General features: G+C 48.9%; 1 protein-coding gene across 2 annotated transcripts in view; it reads right to left on the bottom strand.

Annotated features, from left to right (window-relative positions):
* Window positions 1-26197, bottom strand: part of Su(var)3-3 (lysine-specific histone demethylase Su(var)3-3) — a 157417-nt gene that overhangs the window by 53284 nt on the left and 77936 nt on the right. The window lies entirely within an intron of this gene.

The raw sequence follows: 26197 nt of genomic DNA, 5'->3' as shown, positions 1-26197 counted from the left end.
CGGGGAGGCGAAACACGGGCCGCGAGTTTCAAGCTTTACTCCGTTGCTGCATGCACAGGGTGAAGCGAGAACGCTCTGCTCCGTTCTGGTCCGCTCTGGTCCGCGCCGGTGTGTCCGGCGGCGTTCTCGGTGTACGGTGTACACCGTGGTGGCGCGTTTGTGTGCGCGCGCGCGCGGGCGAGCAGGGCTACAAGAGCGAGGGCCCCGACTCTCCGCGGGAGAGTGTGTTGGGTGTCGGGTCGTAGACCACAGCAGAGTCAGCTCTCCGAGCGCCCAACCGGTCGGGCAACTTTTTAACGAGCTGCGGTTCTCTTCTCCGCGAAGAGAAGGAAAGCCGAGACCCTGGCCTGAACCGAGTTGAGCCATCCTCGGCTTCGAAATGCATGCATGCATGCATGCATGCATGTGCGCCATGTGATACCGAAGTGAACCACCGAGGACCGGCGAACGGAGACAGAGAGGAAGACAGACAGAGAGAGAGAGAGAGAGAGAGAGAGAGAGGGAGAGGGAGAGAGAGAGAGAGACCGGGAAGGAAAGAGGGAACCGAGCGAAGGGCGAGAGACGGAGAGAAGCGTAACAGCTCTTTGCCTCTTTGGCAAGAAAGAGCGAAGATCGATGAAGGGAGGCGGAGAGCGCCGAGAGACAGAGAAAGAAGTAGGCGGAGAGACTCGTTCTTTGGGTCCGCCATGGGCATGCGGTTATAGGGTTAAACGGCCCAAACTCCGTTTTGTCCGAGCCCTTCGAGTTCTCGTGGAATCGAACGCGGCCGATTACCTCGCCTATTTACGGCACTGCGCACCGGACCCACTCTCTCTCTCTCTCTCTCTCTCTCACTCTGTTTCTCTCGCTCTCGCACTCCCTCTCTCTCTCTCTCGCTCGTCCTCTTTCTCTCTGATCGAACTGTCGGCGTAACATAGGGCTTAACGCCGTCGGAGAATACCTGCACGAGGCATCCAGTCGTTTCAGCTACTCGACCGTGAGCCCGTGGCCAGCTTTGCTGCGTGCGGTAACGCCGTCGTTCTTGCTACCCACGAGAGTCAGCCCGGCTGTTCCTCTTTCTTCTCCTCTGCCTCCTGCCCCACACGCCTCTCGGCATCTCCGGCTCTTTCTCCTATCACAGCCACGATATCGATTCTTATTCGAAGCCCGATTTCGTGTAGTCGACATTGTGCATCCCCGGAGGGATACAGGATACAGGAAACCCGGACCCGTAGGTGGAATATCGTCTTTGAGCTCTCGAATCCGGAACGGGCGACCGATGCGCCGTGCATTTCCATCGGTTTCACGGAAATTGCTCCCCGTACACCCGAGATTCAAACGGAGCCGGGTTCCGAGGGCCGGGGATCCGGTTGGACGTTAAGTCGAAATTTCACACGGCTCGCTCTCTCTCTCTCTCTCTCTCTCTCTCTCTCTCTTGCTCGCTCGCTCGCTCTTTCGTGTGCGCGTATACACACGCGCCCGCTGGAAATTCCGTTGGACGTGGTTCGCGGATTATCGCTGGACGAGACGCGGATCGGAGCCGCGCGAAGCGGAACCGAGCGGAGCGGCGTGCCGGACGCGTGTTCGTCATTAATCCCGCGGCGCGCGCAGCCCCGCGAGATTATCGCGTGAAGTATTGGATGTAATATGCATACAAGCTGCAATTTTCCGTGAAGTATATCGCCCGCGTCGGTCCTAAGCGCTGTCGCTGTATCACTGTTATTACGCGATGCGAACGGAAGCATAGGCTAAACCCCGAGAAAGTGTACCCATATTTTTACGCCCCGGGTGAAAATGTTTCTATTCCGTCCGATCGGAGGAGAAGAATCACGTGCAGGCAACCTCAGTGCCTTGGATTTGTCACGGCTCTCGGTTATTTTACGAAGGGGCGAGATTTATCGTGGTAATGTCCTCTGATGAGAGAAGGGATAGCAAGGTGCATGGCGGTATCGTGTTCTCTCTCCTCGCAATGGTGTTTAATGACTAGGTTCTTATACGTTTATGATAATAATGAGTAGATCAAATTTAAAACAGTGAAAAAATTTAAGGAATTTCATGACACTGTTCTAATAAGTTCAAGTTGACAAAATAATTAAAAAACGAAGTACATGTCTGTTCAGTTCCTGCATTTCGTAGGCTGTTCTTATTTTAATTAAAGATCTACAGTCTACGATTGACAGTGTTAAAGGTGAATAGCTTGAGTAACAGAAGCATTGGATTTTCTAAAAAGTGCCAATCCCGTGTGCCAAACGATGATACCAGCGATGAATCATAATTCAAGTTCAGCCAACGTTTCAAGTATCAACTCTCCTTAGCATGCTACACGTACAGTGAAACTATAATGATCTACTTTAGCTAACGTTGAGTAGCGCGTCCAATAATGACCTAAAGCAAACCAGCATTTCTCCCACTCCTTCCTCAAACAGAGATCAGCGCGCTCTTTACAGTCTCGCCCATATACAGGTGAAGTAATTATTTGCACAGATTAGAAACCTATTTCTCGCGTTTGTCGACCGCGTGCACCGGCGGGACTCGGGAGCTAAAAGGCTTCCAACGGTAGCGAATTGAACCTAAACCAGCTGAACGTGACAAGCACAATGTCGCACCGTTTTCCCTTGCGTACACAACGCGGCCATATTTCCAGCCGGAATTACACTTGCCGAACGGTAGTCGCAAGGAGCAGCGGCACAGCATTCCAGCAGCCAGTCATCTTTCCGTCTGAATTTTTCCGCGATCCCATACATTATATTAATTAAAGCTAGACGGTGATGGTAAGAAGCGACGCCTGCATTCCACCGCCTAGCCTTTTCATCTTTCGAGGTGCGCGGAGCCGGGGTAGCGGCGCAGGAACGAACGAGGAGGAGAGCTGGTTCTCACGATCGCAAAATCGAGGATCGAAGTGGCCCGGCCACCGTGAGCGTCTCTGGCAGGCTTTGTGCCGCGGCTGGCGGCTCGTTTTCAGACTTTATTGAATCAGCGTAAGTCGAAGACCGGGGGCCCCGGTGGGGACTCCTCCGCGCGAACTTCTCGGGCCCGGCGTAATGCCGGCATTACTCTTCCGCGGGATTCCGCGCGGTTCGGAATTTCGAGACAACCGGCACGGCACGGCGCGCGGAGCGGTCCGCCTCGGCCGGATCCAGCCCGCGAGGAAGTCGAGAGACGTCGAGAGGGCCCCCGGTCGGTTCCTCTCGAGGCCACCGAGGAAGAGAGGCCAGCATCCCTCTCGGCAAGAAAGGCCCGAGAGGAGAGCCCGCCGCTGAATCTGCTCGTGGCATCTTCGCCGGTCCATGGAAACGCACGCGAGTCGCGAAATACCGACTCCTCCGTGGGGCTTACTCTCCCCTCGGTGCTTCATTAACAAAGGCTTGCCTTATAGGATATTCCATCTATTTACGACAGTCACGAACGGTCGGATCGTTAGTCTCGAGCGATTCCTTTTTGGATCCCGTTGCTCCGCGGAGCAGCAGACGGACTTTCACGTAACCTTTTTGCTCGGACGACACCGGCCCCGCGCAGCCCACGCGGACCGGGAAAACCTGCCCCGCGTGTCTCACGGAACCCGCAGGAAACTGTCGCAACTCCTGGCCGCCGGACAGCTGTTTGCTCCTTCGGCAATCTGTTTGCCGTAATATAGTTGCTATCAGCCGATTTACGGCCACTCGTAAATTAGTCACCGGAGCACCGGCTGATGTATCGCCGTAATCATCCGGCTCTTCCTAGCCGCGATATTTGGCTTCGAGTTTACGAGAAACATCAAAATAGAGAAATCACGGTTCCGCCGAACGAGGAGTTAAACTTGTTTGCACACTTATTCCCCCCCGTGCCTCGTCCAAGCCCCAATAAGAGAACACAAAATTCTTGGGAAGAGCGATGTGGTAATCTCTGTCCGGATAATTGCTTGTCACTTTCGCAGCAGGCAATCTTTTCATTAATTCTTCGACCACGGCATTGTTTGGGACGGCACGGAGCTGCCTGATTGTGCAATTTTTTCTCAAATATTGTACTCGACTGCTCCTTTGCTTTTTTAAATAAGAGGTCCGCTTGTGACTTAATTTTCGCCGCGGATGCGTTCTGTAGCGCACCTCGCAGAGAGACGAACACGACAGCTCTGTACGAAAGCTGTTGGGCCTCTGCCAACAAGATATAAATTTCACTACGTGTGCAAGCATCTATAAAATTTATTCATGGAGACTAGGACGCTCATAGTCATCCATGACTGAAATATTGCGCACCGTCACTGTCACATATAGTAGTAGGAATCAATACTTAAATAATCGATCCCGGTGGGATACCTACATTCGGACCCCAAAATCTGTTCGAACGTGTAACAGTATTTTCCACATGATCAAATAAAACTAGCATACTGTTGCTAATATTAGAAAACACCGCAAATGACAACCATTAATAAAATTTTCTCTAGAACAATTTCATACACCGATTTTGTATACAATATTTATTTTCGATGTTCGACATTTTGTCTTCTAAAAGAACGGTGCACCACATGAAATTACAATAAATGATTTTATAGCTATATAACAGCAATAAGTGGATTTTTCTCGCGGGGGTGGTGAACCGAGAAAGCGTCGGCGCATCGGAATTTCGGCGAGCGGTCTGCGTGCTCGCCCTCTCCCGAGCCCCCTCCGGCCGATTCATTTATCGGGAAGAAATTACCGGGGCCATTTTTCGTGCTTCGATCCCTTTAGCAACGGCCTCGGGATAATTATAATTATCCCGCTTGTTTGGTGGGCCGACCTCGGTGTACCTTCCAGCCGGCCGACAGCGTCCGAGACGTTTCGAGCCAGTTTCCGAAACGTTGAAAGTGAAATATTTTTCTTACCGGAGATCCGCTACAGCCAATCTGTTCGTCTACACGACGGATCGCGAGACAAATTACCCGGATCCATTTTTCAGCTCTGCACCCTCTTTCTCATATATTATGAGGATGCACTTTGCACATGCGCGATGCAAAATATTTTTCAACTATTATATATGTATAGCGTGTTTCATATTATATTGCAACGTAGAGAAAAAGATGAGTGATGACGATAAGTGGAGGGGGTGTGAAAAATGGAATAAATTAATTTTCAAATGAATTTCTACCATTATAAATTAGAAAATATGATGCATTTTGACCATAAACCATCAAACAGTATTCCTCTTCGAGAACAACGATAAAGATGCTGGGAAAGAGGTCGTCGTGTTAAAATCGATATTCTAATTACTTAATTATACAAATAATTATTGTTATTCATGAAAACTATTCTTCATTTTTTAGAACATATTCCAACTCAACAGCCTCAAAAATTTGAGAGTACCTGCCGATTTTCATTCGAATCCTACGAATTTATTACTTGCGGCCGCTATTTTGGGAGAAGCTGCAACTATGAGGCAGTACCTTCGGGTAATCATAATTACTCGGTTGTTCGCCGTGATTCTTTCCCCGCGGTTTTCATAATAACCGCGGCTAATTTCTCGAAACGGTGGCTCTCCCGCCTCGGCGCTCCTGACAGGCTAATCGAAAGCTTCGGCGGCGTCCGAGACGTCCGCGTCAAATGGCGGGCCGCGCGTCGTTTCGACGTCCCAGCCTATGATTACCGGCTCCTCCCTCCTCCGGGAACGAAGTATCGTTAACGCCGACGGAATTTCCGGCTGTTCGATTCATCAAACCGTACCGACCACCGTTTAGCCGGTGTCAAAACGCGGGATCGTTGATCCTGGATCGACCGTGATCCCGGATACGTGGATCGATATCGCGTCCTGTTGCTCCGCTTCGAGGAAAACCACCTTCGTTTGCGAACACTCTAACGGCGGTTTATCCGCGCCATTTTTCCGCGTTCAATCGTTTCTCCGACTTTATTATCGGATGCGACGGTAATCCGTACTCCTTACACGCGATTCCAGTATACAATGTTCTGCTCGTTTTCTTCCAACCCTTCCTCAATTCTAGGCGAACACTGTCATTATTGTTTCAGCTGCTCGAGCCGTATGAAAAATTCGCTGAGAAATTGCCAATACGGTAGAAATTGATTTATGAAATGATAACTGTATATGGAAATTGTTATGTTAACTCGTGTTTTAAGCGTTATATTATGCGGATAGTGGTACAGTGTTGCGGATCATCGACGACTGTAAAATGCGAGCAGGTGGATACCTCTTTGGACTGTGCATGTATGACACTGTATATACGAGTTGTCCAATACATGGTGAACTTCTATATGCACGAACCCTTAACTAGTAGGTTTGATAAAATTTATCTAACCATTCCTAAAGGACTCGAAGAACAATAACATTTATTGTGCCATTGTTGTCATAAAAATCGCAAGTAAGAAATGAAAATCAATTGCTCATACTTTGCATATCGATAATAGAGGGATCCAAATTCGATCGGATAGAAGTGTATTAGAAACAATCCTTGCTGTTTCACATTGATCACCACAGAGCAATAAATAATTCTCAACAGTCTCGCAGACCGGCAATAGTAATTACAGCGTTGAGAACAATTATGTTTCGAAGTTTTCTGTTACACCCTATATGCATTCTTGCAGAGGAAAGGGACCAGCCGCAGGAATGTCAACTGACGTACATCGAACTCGAAATAACAAACAAGGAACGAAGGTAAAATAAAATCGATTATCAGCGATATGGTGGCGAATGGTACAGGTTCGGCCGAAAGTATCTCGAAGCGGAGAAGATGGGAGAGAAAGAGTTGAAAAGGGGGGGTGGGGGAAGAGAGAGAGAGAGAGAGAGAGAGAGAGAGAGAGAGAGAGAGAATAAGAGAATGCTGCCGGTGGCCGGCGAGGATCGAGGGAACGCTGTGGTTCGGTTCCCCGGGTCGTCGAGTCGTGCGTTCTTCTACCTTCTTTTATTACGTATTTCAATCGAGTGTAGGTCAATTGACGATAATCACGAGCGGAGTTATACCAAGGCCGACCGATTGGAGGGTGAAAATGTAACGAGCGGGGAGGGGCGGGCGGGGGGGACCGACGGGTCCCAACGGTGCGCCAGGGGTGCCAGAGGGGTCAGCGGAGCGGGGCAGGGAGGGGCGAGAGGGGCCTGAGAAGGATGAAGGGCGAAAGAGAAGATGACGGAGGGCAGAGGGTTGTAATGAGAGGGTAGCGGAGTGCCGATAAATCCAGCGGGTCCCAGCATTTGTAAATTACAACCTGCCAATACTGATCCTCGGTAAATAAATGAGCCTGCCCCCACGCATGCATAGGTGCCGGCCCGTGATCCGGCCTCTGAGCAATACCGTGGATATCGCGGTGGCGGTTGATCGCGTTAAACCAACAGGAAGGCGGCCTTCCCCGCGATTTTGTGGCCCGGCCCTCCTCTCTCTCTCTCTCTCTTTTACTCTCTCTTCCCGACTCTGAGACTCCGATCGAAAAAATACTAGTCGAGAAATTTTGCTAACGATACCGTGAGTTTACTCTGCCAGCGGTATTCGATTCTAGAACACGATGTTTTATCTTCGCGATCTTTTTACTGAGAGGCAACAGATATTTTCGTATTTACGGTTTTTACAGACTTCCGGACATGCGATAAATTCAATTACTTTTAGGTGAGCGAAGAATAAAAATTTCAACAGCAAAGATATCAGTCAAATATCGGAGATCCAAAAGAATGTCTTTTTAGAAATTGGTATTTGATTGTAGATTTTGATATAGCGTACTCTTGTGGTTTTCTGGCTGGACGCTACAAAGTGTTGCAGAATTCTTGTGTATACTTCGGAGCATGCAGGCGGAACATATAGAAATTTCTGGTACGAGGAGAGATGGAAATTCAGACTGTAACAGATCCGAAAGAATGCCTAACACCTAAAGATATAACATGTCTTCTGAAAGTAATATTTGATTTTACAACGCATCTTTACTGTTGCTATTACCTGACGAGTACTATGAAAGTATTATAGGATCATACATGCGCAACATACAAAAATTTTTAGATTAAGAAAAACTTAAAATTCAGACCAAAAATATTGCCCAGAAAATTTGCACCTTCATGAAGTGGTATATCGATACTATCATACAATATCTATTTCTGTAATTTTTTAGCCAAAAGAATTAACATACTTCAGCGCGAGACCTTTTTTCCGCGTACTTCTGCCTACGTTCGAAAGACGTACACAAACGTTTGCTCGCTAGAAAAATCAACATCACAGACGCCGAGAGCAAAAAAACGACACAAATGATTTTTGATCAACCCGGCATAAAAATATTACCAAACAGCGTTACCTCTCTGGGGGAAAACAAATTGGTCTACACCTCCAAACGAAGCAAAAGCCGCGAACGTGACGCGGCCGGAGCGTTTTATCGGGCAGGTTAGAAAGCTCGGCGCGTCCGTCGCATAAAAACGCCGAAAACCTTCCAACAAAGAATCCATCGAATTTCGAATCGCTCGGCTTACGGATTAACTCCGAATGCAGCTTGCGCACAATGCGGAGACAAAGGGCTGCGGAATCGGCCCCGGCGCGCGCGGCGAAAACGTAAAAACCGACAACCGGCCGTTGTGTTCGAAGGATTCAATAACACTCGGCTGCCGATGTAAAACGCGGGTAGGACGATATTGTCGGTGCGTGTGGGTGAACGTCGAGGGTGAACGACGCGGGCAGAAAACGGAAGGAGGGACAAGGAGAGGAAGAATGCCGGAGGGAGAAGGGTGGGCAATGTGTGACCGGCGGCGAAATCGAAAATTGCTGAGCAAAACGAGGAGGTGGGGTGGGAGGGGGGGGGGGGGGGGGTGGCTGCTCGGAACGTAAATAAAATTCGGAACGTTACAAGCCCGACTAGAGGGAGTCGGGGAGGGGGAAAGTTAAACGAAAGCGACCGAGAAACACAGTCGTCGATAATGCGACGGGGGTTGCGAGGGCATCATATTGCACCGGGGACGGCGAGGGGGTGCGAGGCGGAAAGAAATGCGATTGCAGAGGCCCCCACTGCCTGTACGCACCTTTGCACACTTTAATTCCATTAAATACGCGGTCCGTAACGACGGGCCGCCATTCTTCAAGGCAATCTACGGGCCGGGGCCCGGATCCAGGGGCGGACTCCGGCTCGCCGAAACGGTTAGCAGATATTTAACTGAATATCGAACTCATTTGTATCACTTAACCGGGCCGCGGTATGAAGAATTTATTGCCGCGAATTAATCTAGCAGCACAATAGCGCGTAACGATATCGCGCCGCGTATCTGATCGGCGCCGTGGCGAGCACCGGCGAAATAAAACTATAAATTTATTAATCATGCCGTCGTCCGGTGTCCGTTCTCCTTCTCCCTCCTCCTCCATCCCTCTTTCTCTCTCTCTCTCTCTCTCTCTCTCCCCCTCCCCTCCCCCCCCCCCTCTCCCCCGCCCCCTCTCTCGCTCTCTCTCTCTCTCTCTCTCTCTCTCTCTCTCTCTCTCTCTCTCTCTCTCTCTCTCTCTCTCTCCCTCTCTCCGTCCCGTTTCTCTCTTTCTCTCGCGCGTTTTCTCGTGAAAAATATTCCGGACGGATTCCAGTTTCCCCCTCCGTGCCGCCGGTGGATCATCCGTCGAATTAATCGGCGAATCGTAACGGAATATCGAAACTATTGGAAATAGTCGAGTGTCGCAGATTTCGCGGCGGATCGCCAAGATCTGGGAAATCGTGGGCACGGCGAACCGTGGCAACGGTGGGACCTAGAGAATCAGTCACAGCCGGACAGGGAATTTAATTTACCGTTCTGCAGACGGTGAGAATGAGAAAGAGAGAGCGTGTGTATGCGTGTGACTGCTCGTGCAAGCGACCAACAGCGTTAGTGTATCGTTCGTCACGGATCATTATCGCGATCGGTGCTCGCAATTGCGCAACATTATTTGTCTTGATGCCGGATTTTTCTATTCCCGCGCGCGCGGATTAATGATACGATCGGAGACGGTTCAACGGCTGGCCCTACCACGCCGGATGTCTCACTCGAACGTATTACGGTGCACACGATCTAATCGATCGGCGCGTAAAGAATCGTCCGAACGATCCTATAAACTCCTCGGATAACGAGATCCCAGATCCTGATCGATCGCGTTCACGCGCTGAAATCGCTCGCGAAATTAGCGCTCGGACAGACTCAATGGCATACTTATTAACGGCCGCGGTACCCTCCAATTTAACGGAGTTCAGACGGTTCCATGCTTAAGCTTAACATCCCAAAAAGTGCGCGACGCGGTTCTTTTTCAATGTTAACCTTCAAATTTATAGCGGAAGAAGGTGAGCAAGGAAATACTACTTTCCGATGTATTTTCGGGCGAGGGGATTCCTTAATAACCCGTTTACGCGAACGATTTCTGCATAATTGTACTCGATGCTGAAGATCGGCCACGACGTAGCCCATTAAGTCAGAGCAGTTTCCCGAATCAACCGAAACTGCCTTGATCAGTTCTAAACCTGGTCAGACAATAACGTGATGCGTTTTATCGGAAACATTCTTCGATTCATTGAGCACAACGAAATTACTATTATGTTCATTATGGCAGAATACTCGCATTTTTTTATAAAGCTTCGCGTGATTTGCTTCAAATTTCAGAATATATGACGACGCATTTCAACATTAACCCTGAGCCTGATGATCTCTGAAAGTGACCAGCATGCGTTGCTTTACAAGAAATTATCATAATATAAGAATTTATTCAACCGTTTGTTAGAAAAGAATTTTTAGAGCTTCAACACTTTGGAAACAAAACATGGGAGACGTGCATGTCGTCCGTCACGTTCAGCGTTAAAAAAAGATTCCTGTCACACCACTACTCTCCTCGCCTAATCCTCGTTCCTGTTTTATTCCGAGTGATTACCTACGAAATTTAAGGTACCTAGAGAGATTTATATAAAGCGGCCAGCGATCAAATTTTTATTGGGCGCCACGCGTAGCCGGCAGAGCATTAGTGCCAACCAAATGGATCAGCGGAGCGATCTCGAAAACGCGGATTCGGTCGGGTCTAGGAGACGGCGTCCTGCCTGTAATCGATTGTAGGGAGCGATAGCGGCGAAGCAAAAGCGGGATATTAAAAGTTTCAATGGCACGGCTAACGAGGGCTTTAGCTCGGGCGTGCTAGCCATGGCGTGGCGGCGGCGGCGGCGGTTGCGGATCGAAAATTCGGCTGGAAGGGGCAGTTCGGCGATGGTCCAGCGATCGGAGACAATCCAAGGCTACCGAGCGTTCAAGGATCGGCTCCTCGGTGAACGAGAAGCGTGTCCCGTCGTCGGCCACCGTGAAAATTAACGGATTCTGCTGGCTCAGCGCACGAGCTTCCAAGAGAGGAGAAGTCGGGCCGAGGTCGGGCCGGGCCGGGCCCGGCGCTGTGTTCCGTTCCGGCGTGACTCACGAGCGCTCGTGAAAACCAGAGTCCGTTGCATAAGTTTCGCGCTGGAACATCTTAATTGATCGTAACCGGCGCGGCGCAGCGTCCCGAGACCGGGCCACGGGCCCCGATCGGTCCGTCGATGATGGTTCCGTCGCGTCGCCTCGCGTCGCCGCGTCGGGCCCAGCTTCTCCGCCGACGCGACCGCTCTTCTTCTTCTTCTTCTTCTTCTTCTTCCACCACCGGCCAAGTTTCCTGCCGCGATAATACTGCGAGTCGGTCGTTTAATAGCGCGTGAAACTTTGACAAGTTGACTGCTTTTAATAAGCACCTTCGCCGACGGTGAAACGACCGGTCGCGCGCCTCGCCCTGCACCGCGAAAATAATGTTTAACCGGTAGTTGAAAAGCTTGTTACGAGAACGAGGCGTTTCCGCTTTTTATTCTGCCAGCCGGTGAAGAATCGAAACGCGGATAAAGAGGCAAACAAACGCGAGGACGCGCAGGAAGTCGTCTGGATCGTTCGCTCCGCCCTCCAGCCGATAATTTTTCATCGATGACGGTTCGATCGCGCATCGCCTCGGTTCGGCTCGTTCCGATGCCAAGCAAGCCTGTACACGGACTCGACAAGTCTTCCTGTTGACCCTTTCGAGGCTGTCGACGAAGCATCCCGCGAAACGACTTCGCTGATACCACAATATCACTCGAGGACAGCGACTTTTCGAAAGTCCGTTCGCAGCAAGCAATATTCCTTCTTCGTCCGCGATTATGGCACATAAATTTTGCCACTGGTCTTTTCGTCTACGATCACCGTTACGCGCGAAGTCTATGATTGGCTTCATACGGATTAAGTTTTCTATTTTTTAAATATCACAATTTCTTCTTTTTACTAGTAACGCTGTTAAAAATTATTGAGAATATATTTCTCAGAGAATTCGACTGTGTATAGAAAATTTGGACTTTTCTTTTTTTCTTTTCTCTTTCCTTGTCTATTCAATGATTGGGGAAACATTTCAAGTAAGCGTTGCAGAGCCATACGCAGGTAAATAAAGAATAAAGGAATTATTATTTAACCGGGGAGGTAATAACAACCACTTTGCAATAGGCAGTGGTTTTCTCGTCAAATAACTTTTTCGTGTTCGATCTAATAGACGCCGGTTAGCGACTTAAACAAATTACGCCAGTGAAACAGACAATGCGTACAGACAATGAAGTCATTAAACACCTAACGGGCAAACATTATCCGTCACGTGTCTTCTTTATAGCCGCAGGAGATTATGTCAAGCTCAAAACGATACGCAATAGTGACACAAGATTGTATCAAAAATAACCAACGTATTCCAATCTGTTGCAATGTGAATAAACAAACGACGTGTTCACAACATCAAGAATAAGACGTGCAATTTCAATATCGCCACTGTGTCGGGTTTCGTCCACAAAGGGTTAATTCGTTTGAATGCCAGCTGATCCGAGCCCAAGTGCATTTGCGTCTCTCCAGAATCAATTTGCGGAAAGCTAAGAGATCTATCAATTATTCCCCGTCGACATCGAATTTCGAGCCCGAATCGAGTATAAGCGAATAACGAAGGACATCGCGAACGTAAAATCCGGCGTCGAGTTTTGTGGCTCGTTAATCGGCAGCTTGTTCGTTCGCCCGGTTTCGTGGATTTCTTTTGCCGTTCCCTCATCGTTCCACGAGGCCTCGTCGAGTTCGTTGTTAACTCCGACGTTAAACGAGGATATTATGCGGCGAAGGTGGCGAAGAAAACTCGAGACGCCGATGGGAATTCGAGATATTCCGAATGCGAGGGAAACGAGGGGGGAGAGGGAGGAGAGGCGAGTGGATGCTCTCCCGCGTTCTGCCAGATCGAAAAAGCATCGGGAGGAACCGAAGGCAATCTCGGGTTCAAAGACTCGGTGGGCGAGAGACGTATACTACCATGCGGAGCCCCGCTCGCTCGGCGACCACCCGAAAATTAACGACCTCGCGAACCGGCTAAGACTCGGTAAACGAAAACTGGCCAATTTTTTTCGGCCCGCTCGTTAAAGCCCCGTCCGCACCGGTCCTTTCGGCAAAGGGACGAGCGCCGGCGACGCGTGCGCGCGGCCACGGACCGAACAGGGGCGGATTCCGTTCCACCCTTCGGCGTTTTACGAGTCGCCCGAGTCCTGTGGTCCTTCGTTACCCCTAACGAGGAATTTCGTGACACCTGCGTCGTATTCCTGGAGCTATCAAAAAGAAAAGGACTCTATCAGCTACTCCGTGCGTCGGGTTCGGAGGGCCTACGGAATGCTTCCCGATCTTCGTGCAGGCTGACATACCATCATTAAACGAGGAATAGTCCAACATCTGCCATAAACGATTTAATAGAAGTATGACTGACAATGGACCTGGAAATGGAAATCGAGGAGGACCTTCCTCGTTGAATCGCAAAAATCTGCCAAACCGACGATTGAAATGCTTCGGCAGTTTTATAACTACACTGCGGATGCTAATACAAATTCTTCATTTTTATACATCAGTTAACAGGTATTCAAATTAAAGGAAAATTTGCTACCTCGATCAACAGCTTACCGGTTGCAAATAGAAATAAAAAATATCATTCTAAATTTTCAATTGGTACTTTCTTCTGTCTTATAAAAATCCGCGTGCACCATAGATGCGTAAATGTCCACCGTGTATTTATAATTTCTTTCTATTACCAAAAATTAAATAGAAGATGCAGAAATCAACGTTTCGGCATTACAGAAGAAATTCATACGGAACCGTGACGGACGCTTGAAGAAAATGATTTACAGAAATGCCACACTGACTTTACAAAAATAAAGAATAAAAGAAAAAGTATTTATTCCGATTTTTCAAAGTCAGGTGCACGCTTTGCGAACATCTCGCAGCTTAGAAGCGAAGAAAATGATCAGCCGATTCACAGAAAGGTGCCGAGAAAGTAAACCGAGCAGTTCCTAAACTCGCTGCCGGTGAAATAGACACGCTCCGTGCCGAGATTAGTTGCTCAGGTGCCAGATTATCCTCGTTAACCCCGGGACGACTGCTAGAATAATACATTTTACAATAAAATGGTGGATGCTAAGAGGCTGTGAAAACCGGCGAAGGGGGTAACGAGGGGATCGTTAGCTCGGATTAGAGCCGGCGACAGAGAAATCGAATGCCGAGAGGTCGAGTGGAACGGAGACAGGCGGGAGTAGGTGGAACAGGTAGAAGGAAGAGGCAACGCGAGCGAACGTGCCCGATGGAGGAAGATGAAATGAGGATGGTGGGCGAGAGACGGGGAACGGGGAGGGGGTTCTCGGACGCGGCGATCGTCTATAATCGAGTTGACCGTGAAATTTTCATTACACCTTTTCTGAGTTATGCATATAAATAAGGAAGGGAGCGGGTCGGTGCGCCGGGAGCGAAGAACGTGGCAATGCCTTTGTTAGCGGAAGGTTAATGGTGAGGGACCCCCGGGTATCTTACCACGCTGACAGCAGTCTCGTTAACGATTACGATAACTCCACGGCCTCCTCTGGGGATGCGTAGTTGGCTGCGAGCGATCGTCACGCCGGCTACGCCAAGGTAGTCCAGAATTCACGGACTGGTCAGGCTGCCGTCGAACGTGTCCATATACCTCTCGCGATCATAGAGCAACGGTGCTATATGTTCATCCCGTGGCTCCCTGTTCCATGGATTATCGAATAAGAGCCGATAGGATCTTGACCGAGCAACTCCTCTAGCCCCCGTTCGATTGTTCCCCGCGATAATGGTCAAGTAATGCGAGATATTTAAAGCTTTAATGGACGTTTAGCATGGTTTAGGAGTCGATAGTTTCTCGCCGAGTTGGTTAGCCCGAGCGTCTAACTAGGCGAGACGAGAACCTCGGCTACCGCGAGGATCAATTTCACCTCCTAATCAGTTTAGCCTAACGCGACTTCCAGATTTGTGAGAGCCAGGGATGAGCAGAAAGCATTGCAAAAAGTAATCGAATGACGAATACATTATCAAGTTGAAATTGTTCTAGAATGTTAAATATAATTAATTATAGTATTCGATGGTTATAGATATATAAAATATTTGTGTTCTGTTGCTTTATAGAATACCGTGTACTATAATACCACATATATTTATACTATAATCTATACTATCACCTAAGTTTTAACACTGAATATAGAATATGTTTCTGGATAAATATGTTTCATATTCTAAATCTTGCTACTACACTTCTTTCGATTAGTTTTTCTTTGCCCAGATTTTCATGATCTACGATTTACTATGAGTCGACCAATTGCTATGCCTTTGGCTTGTTTCCGGGCATTATTAATTTTTTATTCATCGACCAAAACATATTGTATGTTTTTATTAAAAAATAAACAATAAGAAAACAGAAATATTTAATACATTTTATTCGATAAATATAAAGTTAATTATGTCTGAAAAAAAAACAAAAAGGCACAGTAATTCGACAAACCATCATAATTGGTTCACTGTTTGACATACTGCACTTATTCCTTCGCAAACTAAATACACCTTGGAAATTAAAAACTGAGACAGAAGGTTCACAAGTTCCTCAAGGTAGAAATGCACCTAATCGTTCTACAAAGTTCAAATGCGCACCTTGCATATTTCTAATCCTCACAGGTTCCTTGAAGATTCATCCATATTCCGCTTCCAGGCACAGGAATATGCTGCATCCTCCATTCTGATTGTAACGTGTACTTCTTTGAAATGTGAAGATACAAACGAGGTACATTTTCTTGATCTAACGTACAAGAAGCTGTCGTCAATTAAATTTGAATTCACTGAATGAACTAAGATTTCCAGAATGCAAAAGAATTAAACTAATAGTCGGTATGGTAAAATTAAAGTTTTTATTTTTGGTTTCATTAATTAAATAGTTTCCCTAACTTTCCAACTTGTGGGATTTGATAGGTATTGTGGTAACTCGTGGCAACTCTGTACGAGAGTATTAATCCTAGAATTTTCCAAGCGACCAAAAGTACAGCCTCGGAAGAGCCATTTTCAAATTCAATCGACCACCGCCAAAAAGAACGCGTCCGCCGTTCTATAAGACACTCCAAGTTTTGCGAAACGCCGCTATTAAATGCAACACCGCTTGTTAGTCACCGGAGATAAAAATTTGGTGAGTCTGCTGGTGGCTGGAGCGGCGGGGCTGGAAAAGGGTAACTTCGATAAGGATTTATAACCGGTTTCCTCGCACTATTCCGTAGCCCATAGCCTCGGCCTCGGTCTCTGTCTGGCGTGTGGCTCGGGCAGACGCAGGCCGCTTCGCCGGTTACACGCGGAAAATGAGTTCTCGGGATCGCGCCTCTCCTCGGCAATAAATTTTCCACGGCGATTATCGATACCGCGCGATTATCCTCGTAACCCGCGCCGATAATAAACATTGCCGTAACGATCGTTGACGAGCGGCCGTCGAAAGCCGCGGTCGGAAGAGGGCGGGAAGCGAAGACGAGAAGGCGCGATGAGGACGAGATCTCGGTCCGCGCGCCGGTCGTCTTCGTTTTCGCGGGCTGCTACGGATTATTTGAATACCGGCATGCCCCGTCGCCGTCGCCGGCCGCCCCACCTCGCTCCGACGATCCGCGATTATATTTATTGGACGATTACCGTTAACCGGCTAACGTGATTCGAGTTTTATCTCTAACGCCGCCGATGTACCGGTCTTTCGTTTGATTTAATCGACGCGGTCCGCTGCTCGCGGCTCGTCTTTTTACGCGTAATTGAATATAAACCCGAGTGGAACGAGATACCGGCGGTGCTATATGCTGGAAGGGTACCTAATCGCCGATAAATAATTGATGGCTGTGTTTACTGTGATTACGTGTGTACACTTGCCTCGGAAAAATTCCCAGGCCACCACTTTCGCTGTTCGAATCCAATGTTCCTTTTTCCACGACATAAACGCGTCATTACTTTCGATTACAATCGTACACCGTTTTGGTCTATTTCCAGCTGGTTTGAATATATTTGTGTAATATTAATACGCGAAGGCTATTACGGCTGAAATTTTACCCCATGCCCACTTTATGTTTCTGAACGGTTGAACGACTCGCTAAGGCATGTTTTTCATGTTTTCCGGCTCTACGGACTATTAGCAGCGATACCATATCATAGCGGATCAGTTTCCTTTGGTATTTAGATAGAAATGTAACAACGCTAACTTGCAACTTCTGACCTTTTCACTTTTGTACTTCTTCCTTAACTTTCCCCCTATTTAACGTCAAAGACGATCGGAATTTAAGCGTCTACTGCTGGTCCGAATACTCCGAAATGTTTTTGCTTTACTCGAATTGTTATATTAGAATTTGTATTGCGTACTGTGGTTGAAATTCTTTATCTATTTTTAATAATTTTTAAATGGTTCGTTGAACGGTATCGGCGAAGTATTAATTCACGGTTCCGCCGATTTTTCTCCAAATAAACGCGCGAACGTCTGCGATTTAGCTGCCCCGAGGCAACGTTCCGGACGAGTTTGTTCACCCGAGGAGATCCGTGTTCGTTAAGTCATGCTCGGTATCTTTAAAAACCGAAACGAGGCGTTTCCCCTCGATGAAAATTCCGCTCCTGCGGCGCGCCGCACGAAATCTACGCTCCGAAAACCTCGTCTCTATTACCGAGACCGTCCGCTCGTTCTCACGCGGTCGAAATTAAAATTATTTCAGGGATACGGCGCGGCAACGGCAGCAGCAGCAGCAGCAGCAGCAGCTATCGTTACGAGCCATTGTTGCCTGGGGAACGGCAATAAACTCCGCGTAAAAAGCCGAGGAGACCTCATGCTCGGACGATAAGAATGTAGGACGAAACTAGCAGGTGATCGTCGTGGGCATTGCCTCTCTCGCTTGTTCGTGATTTCGTGCCGGTCTCGAAACAATAAACAACCTCTGGACTGCTCCCGAGGCACGAAGAAAAGTTAGGCCCGAGTGAAAGTGCACGGTATCCTAGTTCTAAACGTTCGACATCCTACTTCTCTCGTCGCCGCGATCCCCGGGTTTGCCGGTGCCTCGCCAGAGGTTTGGAAACTTTCGGTCGTGGAATTTCATTCGGCGCCACGGAAATCATATTTGCCTACTTGCGGTGCGCAGGAGAAAACGTTCATTTGCATCCGCGGCTTCTTAAACTTTACTAAAATGTTCCAGGAGGCCTTCGGTTTTCCTCCTTTGCGGCGGCAGGAATGCAAGCCGCGAATATTTAGTGTCATTTAGCGACATTTTTAGTGCCGTTTAGTTTAGATTATTATTCTTTCCCTGTTGGTTTCCTGACACGGAATAATTAGAGGACAGAAAAAATAAGATCGTTTAGGCGGTCTCTGTTCTCACAGATATTGGAGTATCTATTTCGTTTATTTTGAATACTTCAAATTAACGAGCGCAACATCGATCCAGGAATTGTCAACAAGGATCGGAGATTTTCGAAAAGAATTTAGTAGAACGAAAGATAGATGCACGAACAGCGTCCACTTCCCACAGACTCGTTTTCGAAAGCGACCCGAGATCCCCGAGAGGGACCTAAGACCCAAGACGCTATCAATCACAATAGTTGTCCACCCCGCTCCAATCACTCGCGGCTCATTATATTTATCTGCTCGGAACGAGAGGAACATTTATTACAACCGACAGGTTAAACAATCCCACAGGAAGAAAGGTGATAGTCCGTGCCCGAGACTTTGCTAGGCATGGTAGCAACCCTAATTGCGTATCTAAGCGAAGGAAGCCGAAATCGGCCTCCCACAGGAACCGCCGGCGGAGAGGCTACGCGATGCACAGGATGCCAAGGCGTTGGAACACCCACAGAAGTGTCCTCGTCGGACGGCGATTTCCAGCGTACGCGAAGCACATCCTCTCACGCGTGATCATCCGGCATGCATTAAGGTACCGTTGATGCTAATCTTCGGCGAACAATTACCCCGGCGGAACGACAGCCCGCCGAGAGTGTTTGCTTTGCTCACACGGGTGGCTCGCAACAATCTTGCGGTCATGAGAATTAGGTAACCGATCCCGTCGAGATACGTTCATTAAAAGACACTGGCTTAGGCGGGGCAGTGTCTACGGGGGACGATGCCCAAGCTGACTCGACGTTCTATGTTCATTTCATCCAATATGGTTCACGTTCGTATCGCCTTTACGCTTTGTTCGCTTCAATTCTAGTTCTGGATGGATCGTGGGACGAACTTTGCCCTGCTAGTTGATTCTCGAAAATCAGCTAGCGATCGCTCATAATAAAGCGACCGTGTTAAAAATATAATAAAACTAATGTAAAATTTGTTGGACCTTAGGCTCCTGCTTGATACAGGAACTCTTATCTTTTTCGTCTTTGAAAAAATACACTTAAGGGTACAATACACGATTCCTTTAATATCTTCAGCACATGGAACCTGGTTCTGTAAGGCAAGAGGAAAACTATTTAATTAAGCATTTTGTTATTTTTGTCAGAATGTACGCTTGTATGAAGCAATTTATACAGTCACAAGTTGTGAAACAAAATGTGTAGATTTGGTGATTGTAACTGGCATTAATGTCAAACTCTTTATTTTCCCTTGTCACTTCGCAACATTCCGGCCCCATTTTCCATATCTATGTTTCCCTTATCAAATCAAACATGCGAGAAGAGGTACCTCTTCGACATCAGAGGAGAAAAGCCGTGATTCCGACAAGAATTTACAACCCGTTTGCTTTCTGGTCCCTCTTACGGTGGTCCCCAATTTTTCTCAGTTTTCTCAGCGTCCGACAGCTATCTTATCGGTCCCGGCGTCCGCTATCAAAATCGAAGACCGGGCGGAATAAACGGCGCGTCCGAGGAGGTCCTTACCTGGGGACCGTCGCACGCATCAGTCTTTATCGAACCGGTGAGACGACGGTCGGAATCCGGTAGTTTCGTGCAGCATTGTGCGAAGAGGAGCATCGTCGGACCGCGCGTTTGATCGATTCGCCGTGCGGCGGTTAATGAGCTCGGGTGCCCGGTTTCCGTGGTCCCGTGGTCCCGATCCGAAACCGCCGGGAAAAAGGAGGAAACGGCGGGCCCCGATACGTGTCAGGCCCTCGATTGCGTAATCCGTGGACGCGTGACGCCGGTGTCTCCGGTCTCTGTCATCGCGTGCCTGGCTAGGCCGAACGCGGGATACACGCGTGCGTCCATGGGACCCGTTCGCATGTACAGGGTGGCCCGTGGATAAACGGGCCCGCTGGTTCGCAGTGTAACGCGACGAGTCGCAAGAAACCCGGTGTACTCCGCTTCAATACATTACGAGGCAATTTCCTCTGTTAGAAGCAATTGCCTCAGGTTTCACCGGGTGCCGTCAAAGAAATCCTATAAAACCATCCTGTAAAACCGCATCGCGATGAAGTCTCGTTGGAAGGGTCCATGGCGGCTTTATCCCCCGAACGTCCGGCGCGTTCATCAGGCGGAGAAGCGGACCTCTGCAGAACCGTCCTCGAAATCGCGGGGCCCCGACAACCGCCTGCTTCGCGAGAGGTGTGAACGCCATTATCGAGAATGAAAAGGGACGACGATAAAACCCGTAGGTTCGAATTATGGACGACTACGATTGTCTATCGGGTACCTGTCAGGCCCGACACCCCGTCAGCGATCGACCGGGGCCCTGTTTTTTTAAACGAGCCTGTCAGCCATTCGGAAACACCCTGTATACATCGGGACCGGGTTCAGTAGTTGATTAGATTTAAAAGAATGCCCCGTCACCTGCACCGTTGAAAGGAGACTAGGCCCAGAGCGGACTGGTGGGGAGTCCTTGGACTCGTGGAGAGGGAACGCGGGATGGTGGGAGCTGTGACGGAGAAAGGGAACAGCGGGAGAGAGAGAGTGAGACGGGGAAACGGGAGAACGGTGGGGAGGCGATCGTGAGCAACGAGGGGCCCGAGAGCATGAGGCCCCAGCGATCACTGACCGCTTTCGCCGATCCCAGCCGCCAGCTAGCCACCTTTCAGCGGCGCAGCCATCGGGGCATCCTCCTTCTTAAGGCTCATTCACATCGCGTCGCTAATCAAACCCGACAACGGGCAGGAAAAAAAGTGGCGCTGGTAGTTCGGTTCCACGAGAAATCATGGGAATTCGTTCTACCCGCCGATCGCCGAGCGGGTCCGTTGCGCAACGCCCACGGGCCCCCGAGAATTCGCCCCCTCCAAGTGGGCCTAGAGTCCACGAAATCCGGAGATTCTTGAGATCGCGACGTTGCTACGATTCTGGGGTCGCGTCGCGTCGCTTCGCGTTGCACCGCGTTGCAGCGGTATCGGCGGACGTAATTAAACCGCGCGCGCTTAGAAACTCGCAAATGAGCCTGGAAGGGAGGAACGGGTTTGCGACGTAACGAGGCAAGCCCGTGAACTTGGGCGGGTAGACTGCCGCCGCGGGTTTCACGTATTACGTGTAATTGAACGGCGTTCTCGACGCCAAGGTACATGGAATGCTGCGTGGATCAAGTGTAAGTTCAAGTATCGCCGTGTAACGTCCGGATAATGGCTTGTAACGCAACCTACGGTTGTTTAACAAATATCAGAAAATTTCGGACACCATCGGACACCTCGACTTATTGTTTTATCATTTACATCCTTATATTATCCGTAACGAAAGTGTCGCAAGTGTCGCGTTTCATGGCCCTCTATGACCTCTCGTTCGAATTCACCTAATAAAGAATACGAGTTCCATTGATTTCGTTCATGTTTATCGATTTTGAAAATATCGAGTGTGGACGTGTTCGAACCACGGGATGTGACACGAACAATTACTGTTGTGAAACGTGGTAACTTATTTTACACGTACAGTTCCTATTTTCGTAGCAGCGTTTGTTCAACCATTTGTAAGAATCTCGCGAGAATGAGTCGGCACAGGAAAAGGTTTCGATAAAAATTCTGCTCGAACAAAATGCCCGATAGGAAAGGCGCGGCTTCTAGGTCGACAGATATTTGCATTTTCGTTGAAGGAACTTAGCGCAGCTTTTAGGGATGCAGATTAATTGGCGGAGCGAGCGGCTCGCGAGCCTCGTCTGGTTTAATTCGCAGCTGCTCCGTGAGGACAATTCGGCTCGGGATCACGGACCGCTCCAGACAATCATCTCCGTGGAAGCGCACGACTTTTTCCGGGAAGAACAAGGGAATTCTGTATAATGAGGAAGAATTGTGAGAAAGGACCCGAGGCGATCGAGGCAGTTAACTGGTTGCAGTCTCGCTTTACGGCGAGTGATATATGGTTAATTCGCGAAACACCGCGCGCACTCGGGCAATAACGTTACCGCCGCTCATTGACGACTAAAACGCAGACTATAGGCAATTACTATGGCGTGAGGGAACGCGTGGAAAGGTGAAATATTATACCGATTTATGCCCACGGCCTTGGCAAAGATCTCGTAATAAGGATCAATGGGCTCGCGAGATAAAATACGCTTCTCGCGAGATACACTTCCACGCCGCGGTTTATTCTCTCGAACGGCTATTAATGACATAGAATACCATCCGTTATTTAGTTGCCCTCACCATTGGAGCCGCGGTCACGTCTGCAATTATAAATCGATTCGATGGGCCAACGGTTCTTGCGAGAAATGTAAATACCGTTTAAAGACAATCGTGAGATCATCGATCGAGCCGGAGGCTAGCCGATCGCAATGAGCCACTTTCTCCCGAGTATTGATTTCTGTCGCTTTAATGCGGAAACGAACTATCGTAGTGATCACGACAAGATACAGGAAAGGTAACTGTCTCGTTAGACCTGCGGCAGACATTTCACGATATTTTGTCTTGGAAAATAGATTGGCCTGTCTGGAAATTTGTACAAATCAACGGTACTTGTTACTGCAATTGTTCTACCTTCGAACAGTACTTTCAAAATTTACTTTTACAATATTTTTATAAGAACATGTTAAGAAAGTATATATACCGATGGAATAATTCGAAGCAAAGTCACTGTCTTTTATAAACAATTTAATACATAAATTTAATAGAAAAATCTAACGATCGAACAATTTAATTAAAAAATTCTTAGTTGGCAATCTTTTTGACAAACATATTTAAGTTGATTTCTACTTAAATTTGTCACTTTTTCCAAGATATTTCAAATTACTCGTTCTAGACGCATTGATTTTTCAATTAGCTGTTACAAGTGTATGTGTGTGAAAAGTGTATAAGTTACTGTAATTATACTGCATATGTTCAATTTTCTTCATAACTTGTTTAAGTACAACACTATTAGTAAGTATATAATTTAATAATGAGTATCAACGTATATATGGTTTTTAATCTGTTAGCTGTTTTCGCCGAGCATATGAAGGAATGGCAATGCTTGTTGTGACAAGTATACTCGTCAAAAACTAGTTAAACGTCTAGCTAGTTAAATATCAGAAACTAGCTGATCAAGCAACGATATTTACACTCGTGGTGCAAACGGAACCGAACCCCGTCGTTCGAGTGTTAAAACAACGTTAAGAAAAATAATGTACTCGGATTCGGCGGAAAAATGAAAGCCACGAAAGACAAATGACGTTTAATTAAGAGTCATGCTCGCAGAAATTCCGAGGAGGCAGTACGAGCCAGGAAAAAAGTTGCGCAGATGAATCAGTAGACGAGGAGCTAAATGAGACGTGCGCAGGGGCCCCGGTCGGAATTGGAACGAATCAGAGTTGACGACGAGGCGCGGGCCAGCATTCATTTTACTAATGATACTTTTATTGGGCCGATGAAAATGATGTATCCTCCTATTTGAATTTCGATGAGTAAATCAAGGCGGTCCGGCCGGGGGACGCGGCGGAGAGGACGGCCTGCCAATGCGGACCCCTACTTTGGCCAGGTAAAGGTAACAAATCACTTTTCAACGACGGGAGATGGAACTACCGAGCACTGTTTTCTGAAAGGAGGCGGACTCCTCTCTCTCTCTCTCTCTCTCTCTCTCTCTCTCTTTCTCTGTGGGGAACCACTTGACGTGTCCCAACACACCGCTCCTGACACAATGCGTCCGATCGTTTTACACTCAATGGGACGAGAACGCGCGAATCCCAAACAGACCATAAAGCTAATAATGACGGGGCGAAAAACCGGAAGAGGGCACCGGCCAAGGAAACCGGCGGATTTTCAAGTCGCCGCCTTTTCAAAGTCGAAAGGGGTTCGCGCGTGGGTGTTCGGTGACTTTTGCTTTCCAACTTTTCCAGCTAATTATCCCGCGCGCGATCCCGCGATAGCGAAAAGTTTCCTAGTACTCGTCGGTGGCGTAACGAGCGTGTAATCTCGCGATAAAAATAATTCAAGCCAGCGCGGCTCGAGATTATCGGTCCCCACTTTTATCCCTCCGTCCTTCTCGACGCCGTCGCATTCGCCGCCGCCGCCTCCTCCTCTCGGGTATTCAATTCTGCGAAAATCCGCGAGGATCCGTTGAAAAGAACAATGTGCGTCCCGTGTAACATCAGATACACGGGCCCTCGTGTAGATTATAAATCGACGGGAAGCTGGCGAGAGAAAGGGTACACGGGAGAGGAGAGGCAACGAACAAGACAGAGAGGAGGAGATTGGGGGAAAAAGAAGAAAAAATGAGAGGAACGGCTAGTTGCAAAATACTAGCCGGGGACTCGCGACAACTGGAATGCGAATGGGAACGGGATTCGCACAAAGGCATTGAGCAAACATTCTTTTTCGAGGTTTCATTCTTCGTGACAGAATCGTAGAAACGATGTGAGAACAGATGACGGTGAGGCAAGGTTTCACGGACGAATCGAACGGCAATACGGCAAAAGGGACAGAGAGGGGCCGAGAGGGATACCAGGGGGGGGGGGGCTGGCAGAGGAAGAGAGACCGAGAGAACCAGCCAGAGAGCCGTGGAACACGAGATGCGGGGGGTGTAAGCGCGCGAGAGAGGAGAGAGAGAGGAGAGAGAAGAAATGCGAGGGACCGAGAGGGGACCCGAGGAGAAAGGGGGACGCAGACACGGGAGGAACGGGTGAAAAGAGGACGAGGAGAGGAACGGTGGAAGGGTACGAGGAAGAAGGAGAGTAGAACGTGGTGGATGGAGGCTGCAGATGCTGAGGAGCCACTGTAAGGGCCCGGAGAGTGTACCTGTCTTGTTTTTATAGGCTTGCCAGAACGTCGGGCCCCGGCTACGGAGGACGACGACGACGAACGAGAGAAGGCCGGACTGGTGGGGGAAGGAAGGACGGCTGGGACGGGCGGAGGGGCCGGGAGAGTGGCGGCACAGGGTGGGCGGAGGGGCGAGGGTAGCGGTGCCAGTTCGGGCCTTACAACTTGCCAACCAGTCCTCGGAGAACCGTGGGTCTTACCGGAGCCGTATATACGTGTATTGTCGCCCGTGACTTTTCGTCGTTCTCGGGATTTTTCTCGCTGGCTGTACACTCGTACCCATATACGTATCGATAATCTCCGGAGAGGTCGGTGAACCTGGTCGCTCGCGGTCGCGGTCGCACAAGCTCTCTCCTCGTCGTCCTCGTCGTCTTCGTCGTCCTCGCCGTTCTCGCCGTTCGGTTCCAGCCGACCGACGACCGTGTTCAGGAGGTACGGTCCTGAGGATGAAATCTCCAGGAGATTATAGAGCTTAGCGGCAAGAGAGACGTAACGGGAGAGGGAGGAAGAGAGGAGAGAAAGAAAGAGAGAGAGAGAGGGAGAGAGTAAGAGATCGGTAAAGCAGGATCGGGCGAAACGTAACCGCGGCTCGGATCGTTACGCCGATGGGAGCCGAACCCTCCGCGGATGCCGAGGGGATCGTGTGGTAGTGACATGGACGACGTGAGGTAAAAAGATCGCCGTGGGTCCCAGGATTTAAATGGATCGTGGCCGGTCTTCGCGACAGATAGGACTCGTAATCGCTGGAGGAACCGCGATTGTCGAACGGGATTTGATGGAAGATTGAGAAAACGAGAACGAGAGAGAGAGAGTGTGTGTGTGCGCGCGAGCGAGAG

Source organism: Augochlora pura, chromosome 6, assembly GCF_028453695.1.
Source record: "Augochlora pura isolate Apur16 chromosome 6, APUR_v2.2.1, whole genome shotgun sequence".
NCBI classification, from domain to species: Eukaryota; Metazoa; Arthropoda; class Insecta; order Hymenoptera; family Halictidae; genus Augochlora; species Augochlora pura.
Note: the sequence above shows the minus strand (reverse complement) of the source record. Positions and strands in the feature narration are given on the sequence as shown.